Source organism: Mustelus asterias, chromosome 14 (assembly GCF_964213995.1).
Source record: "Mustelus asterias chromosome 14, sMusAst1.hap1.1, whole genome shotgun sequence".
NCBI classification, from domain to species: Eukaryota; Metazoa; Chordata; class Chondrichthyes; order Carcharhiniformes; family Triakidae; genus Mustelus; species Mustelus asterias.
Window position 1 is genome coordinate 103,607,054 of NC_135814.1, and position 14,761 is coordinate 103,621,814.

At 47.2% G+C, this 14,761-nt stretch overlaps 1 protein-coding gene across 1 annotated transcript in view; it reads right to left on the reverse strand.

The window, feature by feature from the left end:
- ube2f (ubiquitin-conjugating enzyme E2F (putative)) overlaps window positions 1-14,516 on the reverse strand; it is a 152,290-nt gene extending 137,774 nt beyond the window's left edge. The window contains exon 1 of the mRNA XM_078229062.1: window positions 14,339-14,516. The gene's annotated coding sequence lies outside the window, so the exon portion shown is untranslated. The remainder of the gene's footprint in view (window positions 1-14,338) is intronic.
- Between the last annotated feature and the right edge of the window lie 245 nt (window positions 14,517-14,761).

Below are 14,761 nucleotides of genomic sequence, written 5' to 3' on the forward strand. Positions count from 1 at the left end.
CCTTAATCTTATTAAAGATTTACAGAACAAATCATCGCTCAGCGCCGTTACACAAATCTTCTCAGCCTCCTTCACCAAATGTCAGGACTGAAAATGATTGGGGCAGCACAAAGGACCATTTGTCTTGTGGAGTTAAATATCACTTCACCTCGCAGGCATTTGCTGGTATCTTTGTATTTGACATTTCGGGTTAGGCAGTGAGCCGTGAATGAGAAATTCAGTCTACGCTAAGCCATTTTCAGCCAATCACCCTTACCCACCGTTAGCAAGACTGCGTCATTACACATCCTGTACTCTCGAGGAGGCAGTGGTGCTCATTTATCTCAAGATGCCCACTATTAATCCCTCTAAAACAAAATTTTACATGCACAATATGCAAGTACAAAGGGAGGGGAAGGGTCCTTCCAAAGAGAGCGAGATCAAGATGACACAAGTCTTGCAGCTGTAACAGATGCTTTCAAAAAAATATATAATCAGACTGCGTGTGATCATTCCCAGAGAACTTGTGCTAAAAGACATCACAAGGAATTTTATATTAAGCACCATAAAGATGGCTTTCTTCGCACTTCACATCCTTTAGTCTCACCTACAATCATTTAATTAAAGGCAGACCACTGTTGTTAAAATGCACCGATTATGCGCGGGGGTTTTAAAACTGTATCTGCTGTAAAACTACTCAAATATACACCTTGTAATCTTGTATCAACACACTGTAATAACATGAACCTAATCCTGCAGTTGCCTGTACTCCTAATCCAACACTGTCCTGTAATCCTGCAGTCACCAGTACTCCTAACTCAGCATTGTCTTGTAATCCTGCGGTCACCTGTATGCCTGATCCAGCACTGTCTTGTAATCCTAATCCAGCACCGTCTTGTAATCCTAATCCAGCACCGTCTTGTAATCCTAATCCAGCAGTCTTGTAATCCTGCAGTCACCTGCATGCTTGATCCAGCACCGTCTTGTAATCCTAATCCAGCACTGCCTTGTAATCCTGCAGTCACCTGTATGCTTGATCCAGCACCGTCTTGTAATCCTAATCCAGCACTGCCTTGTAATCCTGCAGTCGCCTGTACTCCTAACCCACTGCCACATGGCAATCCTGCAGTCACCTGTACTCCTAACCCAGCACCATGATGTAATCTTGTACGAGCAATGTATACTCCTAATGCAATGTTAATTGTATATCAATGGATATTAGGGTGTACTCAGGTAATGGGTATTATCTGGGGGTTTTGCTGTCCTCACACATATTGGAGCTGGTTCAAAGAGGGATTATTAGTTGGCGGTGCGTGGTATACATATGCATCAGTGTAAATAAAAGTTTCTTAGTGCATAAGGTCTCAACTTCAGTATTCTATCCTTCACTGCCTGGCTTTGAGTTGTAACGGGGTCACAGAGAATGAACGCCCTAAGGTGAAGTTGAAATTATTTTTTACTTCCACGCATAAAATCCGAGCAGCCGCTGTGGAAAGTTTCAATTGTCAGGCTATGATTATCTGCTGATGTTCCTGGGAGTCTGAACCATACTATCAGTGGAAGAATGAGGTCAGTATATGGATATGGATCACCATTCTACCCAAGATTAAACAAGGTCTGGTCATGGAGATGTACATCATGCAAACAGGCCCTTCGGCCCAACATGTCCATGCCGACCATGTTTCCTAAACTGAACTGGTCCCATTTGCCTGTGTTTGGCCCATATCCCTCTAAACCTTTCCCATCCATGGACCTGTCCAAATTCTTTTAAATGTTGTAATTGTACCCGCCTCTACCACCTCCTCTGGCAGCTCATTCCATCCACGCACCACCCTCTGTGTGAAAAAGTTGCCCCTCAGGTCCCTTTTAAATCTTTCCCCTCTCACCTTAAACCTATACTCTCTAGTTTTGGGACTCCCCTACCCTGGGGAAAAGACCTTGGCTATTCACCTTATCTACGCCCCTCATGATTTTATAAACCGCTATAAGGTCACCTCTCATTCTCCAGGGCAAAAGGTCTCAGCCTCTCCTTATAATTCAACCCTTCCAGTCCCGGTAACATCCTTGTTAATCTTTTCTGCGCCCTTTCCAGTTTAATAGCATCCTTCCTATAGCCAGGTGACTGGAATTGTACACAGTGCTCCGAATGTGGCCGTCCCAATGTCTTGTTGTAACGCAACATCCCAACTCCTGAACTCAGTGCTCTGACTGAAGACAAGTGTGCCAAACGCCTTCTTCACCACCCTGTCTACCTGTGACGCCACTGTCAAGGAACAATGTACCTGCACCCCCAGGTCTCTCAGTTTGACAACACTCCACAGGGTCCTACCATTAACTCTCCTGCCCTGGTTTGTTTTATTAAAATACAACACCTCGCATTTATCGGAATTTTTTTCAAAACTTCTTTTTAAAGTTTATTTATTGTCACAATCAGGCTTACATTCGCACTATAATGACGTTACTGTGAAAATCCCCTAGTTGCCACACTCCAGCACCTGCTCAGGTACACTGAGGGAGACTTTAGCACGGCCAATGCACCTAACCCGCACATCTTTCAGACTGTGGGAGGAAACCAGAGCACCCGGAGGAAACCCACACAGACACGGGGAGAATGTGCAAACACCGCACAGACAGTGACCCAAGCCGGGAATCGAACCCAGGTCCCTGGTGCTGTGAGGCAGTAGTTCCTAACACTTCGCCACTGTGCCACCCACGGCAATTAAACTCCATCTGCCATTCACTGGCCCAGTTGATCAATGTCCCATTGTAGCCTTAGACAATCTTCTTCACTGTCCACTACACCACCAATTTTGGTGTCATCCGCAAACTTCCTAACCATGCTTCCTATATTGTCATCCAAATCATAGAAACATAGAAAACTACAGCACAAAACAGGCCCTTCGGCTCCACAAGTTGTGCCGAACATATCCCTACCTTTTAGGCCTACCTATAACCCTCCATCCTATTAAGTCCCATGTACTCATCCAGGAGTCTCTTAAAAGACCCTATTGAGTTTGCCTCCACCACCACTGACGGCAGCCGATTCCACTCGCCCACCACCCTCTGTGTGAAAAACTTCCCCCGAACATTTCCCCTGTACCTACCCCCCAGCACCTTAAACCTGTGTCCTCTTGTAGCAGCCATTTCCACCCTGGGAAAAAGCCTGTGAGAGTCCACCCGATCTATGCCTCTCAACATCTTATATACCTCTATTAGGTCTCCTCTCATCCTACGTCTCTCCAAGGAGAAAAGACCGAGCTCCCTCAGCCTATCTTCATAAGGCATGCCACTCAATCCAGGTAACTTCCTTGTAAATCTCCTCTGCACCCTTTCAATCTTTTCCACATCCTTCCTGTAATGAGGCGACCAGAACTGAGCACAGTACTCCAAGTGGGGTCTGACGAGGGTCTTATATAGCTGCAACATTATCCCCGGACTCCTAAACTCAATCCCTCGATTGATAAAGGCCAGCACACCATACACCTTCTTAACCACCTCCTCCACCTGCGGGGCCGATTTTAGAGTCCTATGGACCCGGACCCCAAGGTCCTTCTGATCCTCTACCGTACTAAGAGTCTTTCCCTTTATATTGTACTCCTTCATCCCATTCGACCTGCCAAAATGGACCACTACACATTTATCTGGGTTGAAGTCCATCTGCCACTTGTCCGCCCAGTCTTGCATCCTATCTATGTCCCTCTGTAACTTCTGACATCCCTCCAGACTATCCACAACCCCACCAACCTTTGTGTCGTCGTCAAACTTACCAACCCATCCCTCCACTTCCTCATCCAGGTCATTTATGAAAATGACAAACAGCAAGGGTCCCAGAACAGATCCCTGGGGCACACCACTGGTGACCGACCTCCAATTAGAAAAAGACGTTTATATAAATGACAAAACAGCGGACCCAGCACCGAACCCTGTGGCACACTGCTGATCACAGGCCTCCAGTTTGGAAAACAACCCTCTACAACCACCCTCTGTCGCCTACCAGCAAGCCAATTTTGTATCCTTGGCTAGTTCTCCCTGGATGCCATGTGATCAAACCTTACTGACCAGTCTACCATGCGGTACCTAGTCGAGGACCTTGCTAAAGTCCATGTAGACAACATCCACTGCACTGGTCTCATCTATTTACTTGGTCACCGCTACTGTGGTCCTTGGTGTTGTGGCTTTGAACATAAATAAAAAGAACAGAAGCAAGGTATTTGCTGAGATGGACATCTGTCAATCAGTTAGTGATGAAGGTTGACTTTCTAACAAAATTTCCGAATGAAATCTACAAGGATCTACGCCTCCGAGGCCTGGTCAACATCTGATCGATTTTGGAAAGTGGATGCCATTCCAAGAAAGAATTCATCATCAACTTTAACAAAGTTGGGCATGGTGGCGCAGTGGTTAGCACTGCTGCCTCTCAGCACCAGGGACCCGGTTTTGATTCCCAGCTTGGAGTTTGTGTGGAGTTTGCACGTTCTCCCAGTGTCTGCGTGGGTTTCCTCCGGGTGCTCCAGTTTCCTCCCACAGTCCGAAAGACGTGCTGGTTAGGTGTATTGGCCAAGCTAAATTCTCCCTTAGTGTACCTGAACAGGCAACGGAGTGTGGTGACTAGGGGACTTTCACAATAACTTCATTACAGTGTTAATGTAAGCCTACTTGTGACAACAATAAATAAACTGTAACTTAAAAGGTTGACAAATTTCAAGGTGGGGATCTCAGTATCAGCCCTAGAATTTAAAGTACGGGATTGTGACCAAGGTGTCTTATATGGACAAGCAACTGGTCCTCAGAGAAGGGGACTCTCTTGGATCATGTATCTTCTGATTTTAAAAATTCCTGGGGAAACAGTCATTCCCTCCAACCTCCCTGGAATAAATGAAGCATTCCAATAGGATACTAAAAGACAACTCAATGGCTCCCAGGTTTCTAAACATTCCTGATCCTGGACCCAGATGTCAATGGAACAGAAGGATTAAAAGACAGACAGAATGGTGATGAAAGCATGTTTCTCAAATTTGGCTGTATCAGAACACTTAAATTGTAAAAGTAATAATGGGTGAATTCCAGAAATGTCCAAGGACAAGAGGTGAGTCAGACACAACTAAGCAGCAGATATAGAAATGCTCATGAAGAACAAAAAGACAGAGTCCTTGAACTGATGTGAAGAAACCGGTTCTGAGGAGGAGGAAGGGTGACACAGTGGTTAATACTGCTGTCTCACAGCTCCAGGGACCCGGGTTCAACTCCGGTCTCGGGTCACTGTCTGTCTGGAGTTCGTACATTCTCTCTGTGTCTGCGTGGGTTTCCTCCGGGTGTTCCGGTTTCCTCCCGCACTCCAAAGATGTGCGGGTTAGATTGATTGGCCATGCTAAATTGCCCCTTGTCAGGGACATAGTGGGGTAAAAAGGTGGGGTTACAGGGATAAGGTCTGGGTGGGATTGTTGTCAGTGCAGGCTCAATGGGCCGAATGGCCTCCTTCTGCACTGTAGGGATTCTAAGATCATCATAATTAAGTTGAACAGATGTTCTGATCAACATATGGTCACACACATTTAGTTATGCAGAATTAGTTTACACACATCAAAAGCACTTAAAACGCCATGGTTAAAGATATTCTTTCATGGGATGTGAGGGTCACTAACAGGTGACCCATTTATTGCCCATCCCTAACTGTCCTTACGAAGGTTGTGGTGAGGCACCTTCTTGAATCACTGCAGTGTGTATTGTGTGGGTACACTCAGTGCTGTTAGAGAGAGGTCCAGGATTTTGAATGACTTGAAGGGGAACTTCCAGTGGTGTTCCCATGTGCCTGCTGCCCTCTGTCCTTCTGGGTGGCAGAAGTCAGGGGTTTGGAAGGTGCTGCCTAAGGAGCTTTGGTGAATTGCCGCAGTGCATCTTGTAGATGGTACACACTGCCACGTTCTGGTGGTGGAGAGAGTGACTGTTTAGGCTGTTGAATGGGGTGCCAATCAAGAGGCTGCTTTGTCCTGGATGGCACTGAATGTTGAGTGTTGTTGGAGCCGCACCCATCCAGGCAAATGGGGAGTATTCCATCACACTCCTGACTTGTGCCTTGTAGGTGATGGACAGACTTTGGGGGGGTCAAGGTTCGTTACTCATTCCAGAATTCCCAGCCTCTGACCTGCTCTGCATTCCCAGTATTTATATGGCTGCTTCAGGTCAGATTCCAGTCAATGGTTATCCCCAGGATGTTGATGGTGGGAGATTCACGATAGGAAAGCTGTTAAATGCCATGGGGAGATGGTTAGATTGGAAATTTCCTGTTGGAGATGGTCACTGCCTGGCACTTTTGGGATGCGAATGTTGCTTGCCGCTTATCAGCCCAGTCCTGAATGTTACCCAGGTCTTGCTGCATTTGAACATGGACTGTTTCAGTATGTGAGGAGTCCCAAATGGTGCTGAACATTGTGCAATCATCGGAGAACATCCCCATTTCTGACCTTATGGCGGAGGGAAGGTCATTGATGAAGCAGCTGAAGAAGGTTGGCCGAGGACACTGACCCCGAGGGACTCCTGCTGCGATGTCCTGAGACTGAGATAATTAGCCTTCGACAGCCACATGTTGTTTAAGATCGGTGATAACAACACCATGAAGTCACTCAAGAGTGGTAATTCCATGTAAATTAGCTGGAATGAGCCATTTTCTAAGTGCAGATATCTTCCCCAGTGAGGTACCCTGTGGTGTTGAGTAAACCATGCCTGAGAAAGCCACAAATGAAACTTGACATGGACCACCTGGAGGTGGCAAATTGGGGGATCCATCGGAACATTATTGTATCTTCTTAACAAAACCTGATGTTTCCCATCATTGTTAGACAAGTATTAATGGAATCAGGAGAGGAGGATCAGAGAAAAACAAATCGTTTTAGAAGTTACAGCGTATCTACTGTAATTGTCAATGGTAAAATCCTGCAGAAAGACGCAGGTGTAATTGGAGTGTTTGAGGCTAATAGAAGAGGTTAGTATGAGTTGGGCGGCATGGTGGCACAGTGGTTAGCACTGCTGTCTCAGTGCCAGGGACCTAGGTTAACAGGGGAGGCTAGGACGCGGGGGCACAGCCTTAGAATAAAAGGGAGTCACTTTAGAACAGAGATGAGGAGAAATTTCTTCAGCCAGAGAGTGGTGGGTCTGTGGAATTCATTGCCACAGAGGGCTGTGGAGGCCGAGACGTTGAGCGTCTTCAAGACAGAAATTGATAAATTCTTGATTTCTCGAGGAATTAAGGGCTATGGGGAGAGAGCGGGTAAATGGAGTTGAAATCAACCATGATTGAATGGTGGAGTGGACTCGATGGGCCGAATGGCCTTACTTCCGCTCCTATGTCTTATGGTCTTATGGTTCAATTCCTGGCTTGGGTCACTGTCTGTGTGGAGTTTGCACATTCTCCCCGTGTCTGCGTGGGTTTCCTCCGGGTGCTCCGGTTTCCTCCCACAGTCCGAAAGACATGCTGGTTAGGGTGCATTGTCCATGCTAAATTCTCCCTTAGTGTACCCGAACAGGCGCCGGAGTGTGGCGACTAGGGGATTTTCACAGTAACTTCACTGCAGTGTTAATGTAAGCCTATTGTGACACTAATGAATAAACTTAAAAAAAGCATTGTGAAATCTGTTAGTATTGAGGGGTAACCTCACATCATGTGGTAAGCTTTCCATTTGTACGTGGCGTTAACAAGGTGGTTGTTTTGCAGCGAAAGGTATGGCAGAAATATTTTCATCTTACATTTTCTTAACCTGGCCACGATATTTCGTATTTCTACACAAATACAACTTATTACCGATTAAATTCTAGAAAAGTGGACACCAGCAAAATGGAGGTGAATTTGCAAAGGAGGGGCTCAGAGGACAAGGGGGAACCTGAATATCCAGGGTCAGCATTCCAGAGTCCTTTTAACTACGATCGTTGTGACAGCAATGGTGTTGTGGTTGATGACATAGAATTCCTACAGTGCAGAAGGAGGCCATTCGGCCCATCGAGTCTGCACCGACCATAATCCCACCCAAGCCCTATCCCCATAACCCCACACATTTACCCCCCTAATCCCTCTAACCTACACATCCTGGGACACTGAGGATTAATTTATCATGGCCAATCAACCTAACCCGCACATCTTTCGGACTGTGGGAGGAAACCGGAGCACCCGGAGGAAACCCACGCAGACACGGGGAGAACGTGCAGACTCCACACAGACAGTGACCCAAGCCGGGAACTGAACCCACGCCCCTGGAGCTGTGAAGCAGCAGTGCTAACCGCTGTGTTGCCCACGGGTGTGTAAAATGTTGGCTGTAAATTGTCAATCAGCTTTGTGTGGGCACTTCATTTCACAAATTCCCGTCACATGGTTACAGGATATAATTCTCATCAACTGGGCAAAATCCAACATTACTTTTTGCTCTTTGTGACAATCTTCCTGCTCTGTGCCATGAGTCCTGACCATCTGAATGCTTTGCATACGGAGAGACAGGTTTTCAATCAAGGCTGAGCTATCAGAACACAGCATGACACTAGGCCATCTGAGGCAGGATTCAATTCCAGAGATTGGGTGAACGATACGAGAGGGAGTCACTGGGAATGGAAAGGGCAGCACTTCGGAAAGGTGACAATCAAACTACGGTTACGGTTCAGCCAGAATTAATGATAAAATCTTGCACTCTAAGGCAACGTGTACTTTGAATGTTCTGAGAACAGATTAATTAGTAATTAATTCAGACTAACTGGATCTGAATCGAAGAGAGGGCGAGTGATCATGACACACAACAGTGATCACACCCGGAGGATAACCACTCACAATAACACAGGAGTGTCAGATGTTCCACAGGGGGACTGTATGAATGAACTCTGGAACGCGTAACCAAAGCTGTAGTTAAGTTTAAACGTTGGCTGAACGTTCGGGATGAAGTGTGAGGACCACGGAGCAGCAGAATGGAGTGAAACAGCAGAAAGTACAAGTACTGAGAGAGAGAGAGAGCCCAGAAAGCGACTCCTGCACAAGAAACTGATGATGAACTACAGGAAGAACAGTGCGAGAGGGAGCTCTCACAGTAATATCTCTTTCATAAAATCCTACAGTGCCGAAGGAGGCCATTCGGCCCATTGAGTCCGCACTGACCACAATCCCAGGCGCTATCCCCGTAACCCGGTCCGATTGGCCAGGTTAAAAAAAAAAAAATTGCCCCTTAGAGTCCTGGGATTAGCGGGTAAAATATGTGGGGGTCGGGCCTGGGTGGGATTGTGGTCGGTGCAGACTCGATGGGCCGAATGGCCTCCTTCTGCACTGTAGGGTTATGATTTCTATGAACCCCTCGCATTTACCCTAGCTAACCCCCCTGACTCTAAGGGGCATTTTTTTAGCATGGTCAATCCACCTAACCCGCACACCTTTGGTCGGTGGGAGGAAACCGGAGCACCCAGAGGAAACCCACGCAGACACGGGGAGAATGCGCAAACTCCACACAGACAGTGACCCGAGCCAGGAATTGAACCCAGGTCGCTGGCGCTGTGAGGCAGCAGTGCTCAGCACTGTGCTACTGTGCCGCCCCAACAGACATATAAGTGGAAATAGAGGTTGTAACTTGAATAAATCAGGTATTGAAATGGCGAATACAAAGCGGCCATGGAACAGAACTGGAAGTTCAAGTCCTGGTGATTGCGAAGTTCTGGTGGCTGCCAATCAACTGGAGGATAACCTAACGAGAGGCAAAACAAAGGGATTTAGATAGCTGCATAGTTTGGTGTTTATACTATGGTACCAGGTAGGGGATCAGCCAACTTTGTTGCATTGGTAGGTTGGACCGAAAAGTCCTTGCAAAGACGACTCGAGGCTAAAGCAATGTGAATGGTTAGGAGTTTTGAAGGGACTAGTGACTTAGACTGGACTTTCCCATTGCTGGAAAAGTAATGGGGCTGTGAGTTAATTATCATATAAACTGCATTTCTGCAAACAATTCAAAGGGGAGGGTTTCTGAAACCATCTAAAGAGGCAGCAGGTGCAGAGGGAAAACTAGAGAAATGAAACAAATGAACTGATGCCTTGAACAATGCTTCCAAGGTGTGGAATTTCTTTTGGTGCGATCCGTTCCGCTGAAAATAGGTTGTGTTCAACTAAAAGCGGATGCTGCAATGTTTTATTGGTTGCCCCAGGGCAAATCGTTCTGGAATCTTCATGATGCATGTTGATTCCTTATGGGGCAGAACTGCGGAATTGTGAAATGCCATTAATAAGATTAGAGCATAATTTAAAATTGGAAGTTAGGCTTGTGGGGCTTTGAAAAATATTGGAGTTTAAATACTCAGCAAAGTGGGCCTGGTTTAAATTTAAATCAAGTGTGCAGTCTAGCGAGCGAGATTTCCAACCCAGTTGGTTGCACTGGGTCATCACAGAATAGTGATATTGCATCTCCAGAGGAGATGGAGCAACGCGAACCTGCCTCCCATCCATTGACTCTGTCTACACTTCCCGCTGCCTTGGAAAAGCAGCCAGCATAATCAAGGACCCCACGCTCCCCGGACATTCTCTCTTCCACCTTCTTCCGTTGAGAAAAAGATACAAAATTCTGAGGTCACGTACCAACCGACTCAAGAACAGCTTCTTCCCTGCTGCCATCAAACTTTTGAATGGATCTACTTTATATTAAGTTGATCTTTTTCTACACCCTAGCTATGATTGTAACACTACATTCTGCACTCTCTCCTTTCCTTCTCCCCTATGTATTCTATGAACGGTATGCGTTGTCCGTATAGCACGCAAGAAACAATACTTTTCACTGTATCCCAATACATGTGACAATAATAAATCAAATCAAAAGCAAAGTTTGATTGGTCAGCTGAACTCATGGTGCATTCAGATTCGACCATAGAATCCCTACTGTGCAGAAGGAGGCCATTCAGCCCATCGAGCCTGCACCCATAACAATCCCACGTTGGCCTTATCCTAGTAACCCCAAACATTTACCCCACTAACCTACGCATCCCAGGGCAATTTAACATGTCCAATGCACCTAACCAGCACATCTTTGGACCATGGGAGGAAACCGGAGCACCCGGAGGAAACCCACGCAGACACGGGGAGAACGTACAAACTCCACACAGACAGTGACCCGAGCCGGGAATCGAACCCGGGTCCCTGGAGATGCGAGGTAGCAGTGCTAACCACTGCGCCAACCAGATGTGAGTTTTGAAGTGTTGGAATTAAGTGAGAAAAAAGCAGAAACATGTTTTACGGGCAAATAAAATAAAGCAGAAACCAAATCTGGGGAAAATGTTTAACTTCCTGCCCTAAAATGACCCAAAGAGCGCGTAGCTAGTTAATGTTTTTGTGATGCTTCACATGCTAAACCATCTGATGGGTATTCTAGTGCAGCTGCTGATTCTTATGAGAATGGGAAATGTTGCTCATTACCCATAGAAGCTAAGAAAATGAATTGTTAAAAGTACTCTGGCTGCTGAAACGTTGGCTCACGTAGAGGCAGATTCTAATTGACAATTTTTAAAAGTGATATCCTGTAAAATAGGCCTACTGAAGATAGGGCACATTATCCCACCATTGATGTACTATGAAAAATGAGTGCCGGAAGATTACAGATTGAAATTGCTGGTTTGGAATAAATGCTTGGAGAGAAAGCAATCACTGAAATTGAGTAGATTAAAGTCATCAATTCTCAGATTATTTGACTGAAGGTAGCTGTTAGGGGCAATTTCACAATGTAAAGCTTTGAAGAGAATATGGAGGTTTTTTATATGTGCAACAATGTGAATTAACAATTGGACCTTTTTAAAAAAAGAGATGGCAAACCTAGCTGTGGTGTTTATTCATGGAGATTGGGATTGACATCTGCTCATATAGATAGGAGCAGGCTGAAAGAAGGATTGTCGATAGGAGGTGCGTGATGTACACCACATGCCTCTGTCAACAAGAACTTGGCAGTGTGTAAAGACTAGGCTCCAGGGTTCCATCCTTCACTGCCTGGCTCTGAGTTTTAACATTTAATTCAAAGATGTAATCTTACATTGACACACCATAATATTCTGTCAAGGCTAATACCCATGTTTCTAATCAAACCAAAGCACTGGTGGAACTTGTTTCAAAAAAACAGCACCGACAGTGTTTGTGGTGCTCCAACCACACCGCTGACAGAACCTGTAGGCTACAAAGCAACAATGAGAATGAATACCAAATGGCTGCCAATAGTGTTACTACATTTAGTTGGATACCAACCAGCGAAGTACATTACTCTGATGCAAATTTCAGTGGTGTCTTTTTCCAACTAGGCCACATGCTCGAGAATTCACACCATAATCATCCACGCCATACCACTCATTCGTTATTGTACTCCTTAAGACTAAGTTTTCCATCTCAATTATCTTTATTTGGTTGGGCTTCCTTCTTCATTTAAATCACATCTGTGAATCTGGTCGAAGGTGTTTTCCCCCCATCGCTGGATTCGCAAGTTGTCGTTAGCAGTATGTTCCATTTATTTATACCACACACAATATAATCAACAAATAAAAAGTAGAAGCAGGAGTAGGCCATTCAGCCCTTCAGGCATGTTCCACCAATCAACATGATCAGGGCTGATCTTAATGTCACACTCCCACGCTCTCCCCATACCCACTGACACCTTAGGAGTCGAGAAATCTATTTCTTTCTTAAATATGCTCAGTGATTTGGCATTCACATCTTTCTGTGGTAGAGAATTCCACTCACCACCCTCTGAGCGAAGACACTTCTCATCTCAGGCCTAATGGCCTCCCCGTATCCTGAGACTGCTTGTTCTAGACCCACCTCTCCCACAGCCAGAAGAAACATCATCCCTGCAGCTGGTCTGTCCGGCCCCATCAGAATGTTTCATTGAGGCGCCCTCTTATCCTTCTAAATTCCAGATGTGTCACTCCCTCTTCCCTTCGCGCTGCTGCCTCTCAGCGCCGGTGACATGGATTCGATTCCCGACTTGGGTCACTGTTTGTGCGGGGTCTGCACGTTCTCCCTGTGTCTCCGTGAGTTTCCTCTGGGTGTTCCGGCTCCCTCCCATAGTCCAAAAGGCATGCTGGTTAGGTGTGTTGGCCATGCTAAATTCTCCCTCAGTCTACCCGAACAGGCACCGGAGTGTGGAGACTAGGGAATTTTCACAGTAACTTCTTTGCAATGTTAATGTATTTAAATTTAAATTTTATTGATTAGTGAAGTGGTTCCCAAAGGGTGCGGCGCGCCACACTGGCGCGGCGAGAGAGGATGGCAAGTGTGGCGGGAAGATTCAAGGACAATCAAAGAAACATTTAAACATGGTTTAAACAAGCATTGTTTTATACTTTCTGGATGTCCCATGATCATATTATAAAGTAGTTGTGTTCTATGTTATGAATCAAGCACTTCTAGGAGTTGTTTTTTTTTTGTTTTTGAATGTATTTATCAATAAAAAATTCGGTGTGGCACGAGCAAGATTTTATTCTGAAAGTGCGGCCCAGTGAAAAAAGTTTGGGAACCACTGGATTCGTGTCACACGTAGGCTGACATTAACATTGAAATGAAGTTACTGTGAAAAATCATAGAATCCCGATAGTGCAGAAGGAGGCCATTCGGCCCATCGAGTCTGTACTGACCACAATCCCACCAGGTCCTATCCCTGTAAACCCACATATTTACCCTGCTATTCCACCTAACCTGCACATCTTTGGACACTAAGAGGCAATTTAGCACGGCCAATCCACCTAACCTGACCATTTTGTGACACTAATAAAACAAACTGAAACTGAAAATGCCAGCGGGAGATGGGCACCGTCCTCACCACCGTGCCCCCTGGAGCTGGTGCGGTGAGGAGCCCACCCCAGGAGCCCCTGATCCAGGCTGCCCACCCAGGGAGTGCAGCACTGCTGCAGGTGCCAACCTTCAGAGTGAGACTTTAAACAGGAGAGGGGGCAGGAGGGGAGGAGAGGGGGCAGGAGGGGAGGAGAGGGGGCAGGAGGGGAGGAGAGGGGGCAGGAGGGGAGGAGAGGGGGCAGGAGGGGAGGAGAGGGGGCAGGAGGGGAGGAGAGGGGGCAGGAGGGGAGGAGAGGGGGCAGGAGGGGAGGAGAGGGGGCAGGAGGGGAGGAGAGGGGGCAGGAGGGGAGGAGAGGGGGCAGGAGGGGAGGAGAGGGGGCAGGAGGGGAGGAGAGGGGGCAGGAGGGGAGGCGGCAGGAGGGGGATTCCTCTTCCTCTCCCTCTCCCCATTCCCAGGTGGATATTAAACGCCACCAGCAGCACAGACTTTCCGGCTCGCCACTGGGATCTTGCCGTGCCCCAGTTTCCCACATTTTTACGACAGCTGGCCCCACACACTTTACCGCCGAGCGGGGTGAAGCTCCTTACCTGTCCGGCTCGCTCGCTCCGTGTGCCGCTGACTGCGCCGCCCGCTCCCGCACCATTCCCGGTGCCTTCCTCCCCGGCTCCGGCCGCGCCGACAGGCCGCTACCGGAAATCCCCGGCCCCGCTCCCACCGCCAAATGCGTCCGCCACTTCCGGCCGGGTCCGCCGCCTTTCTCCGTCCGGCGGCCCCGCAGCGGGAGGTTCCGCAGCGGGAGGTTCCGCCCCCTGTCCCGCTCTCCCGAGGCCCGGGTGGAAGCTGCTGCAAGATGAAGAACCTGCCTGAGGGTAAATGGGCTCTCGCTCTGATTTTGGGGCAATATTTCTATGTTTGTGGCCCTTCGGCCCATAGCCTTGTTTCTAGCCCATTAACATGGCGGCCTAATGATCCCCTGGCTGATGTCCTGGGGACAAATCCCATCTCAGCGA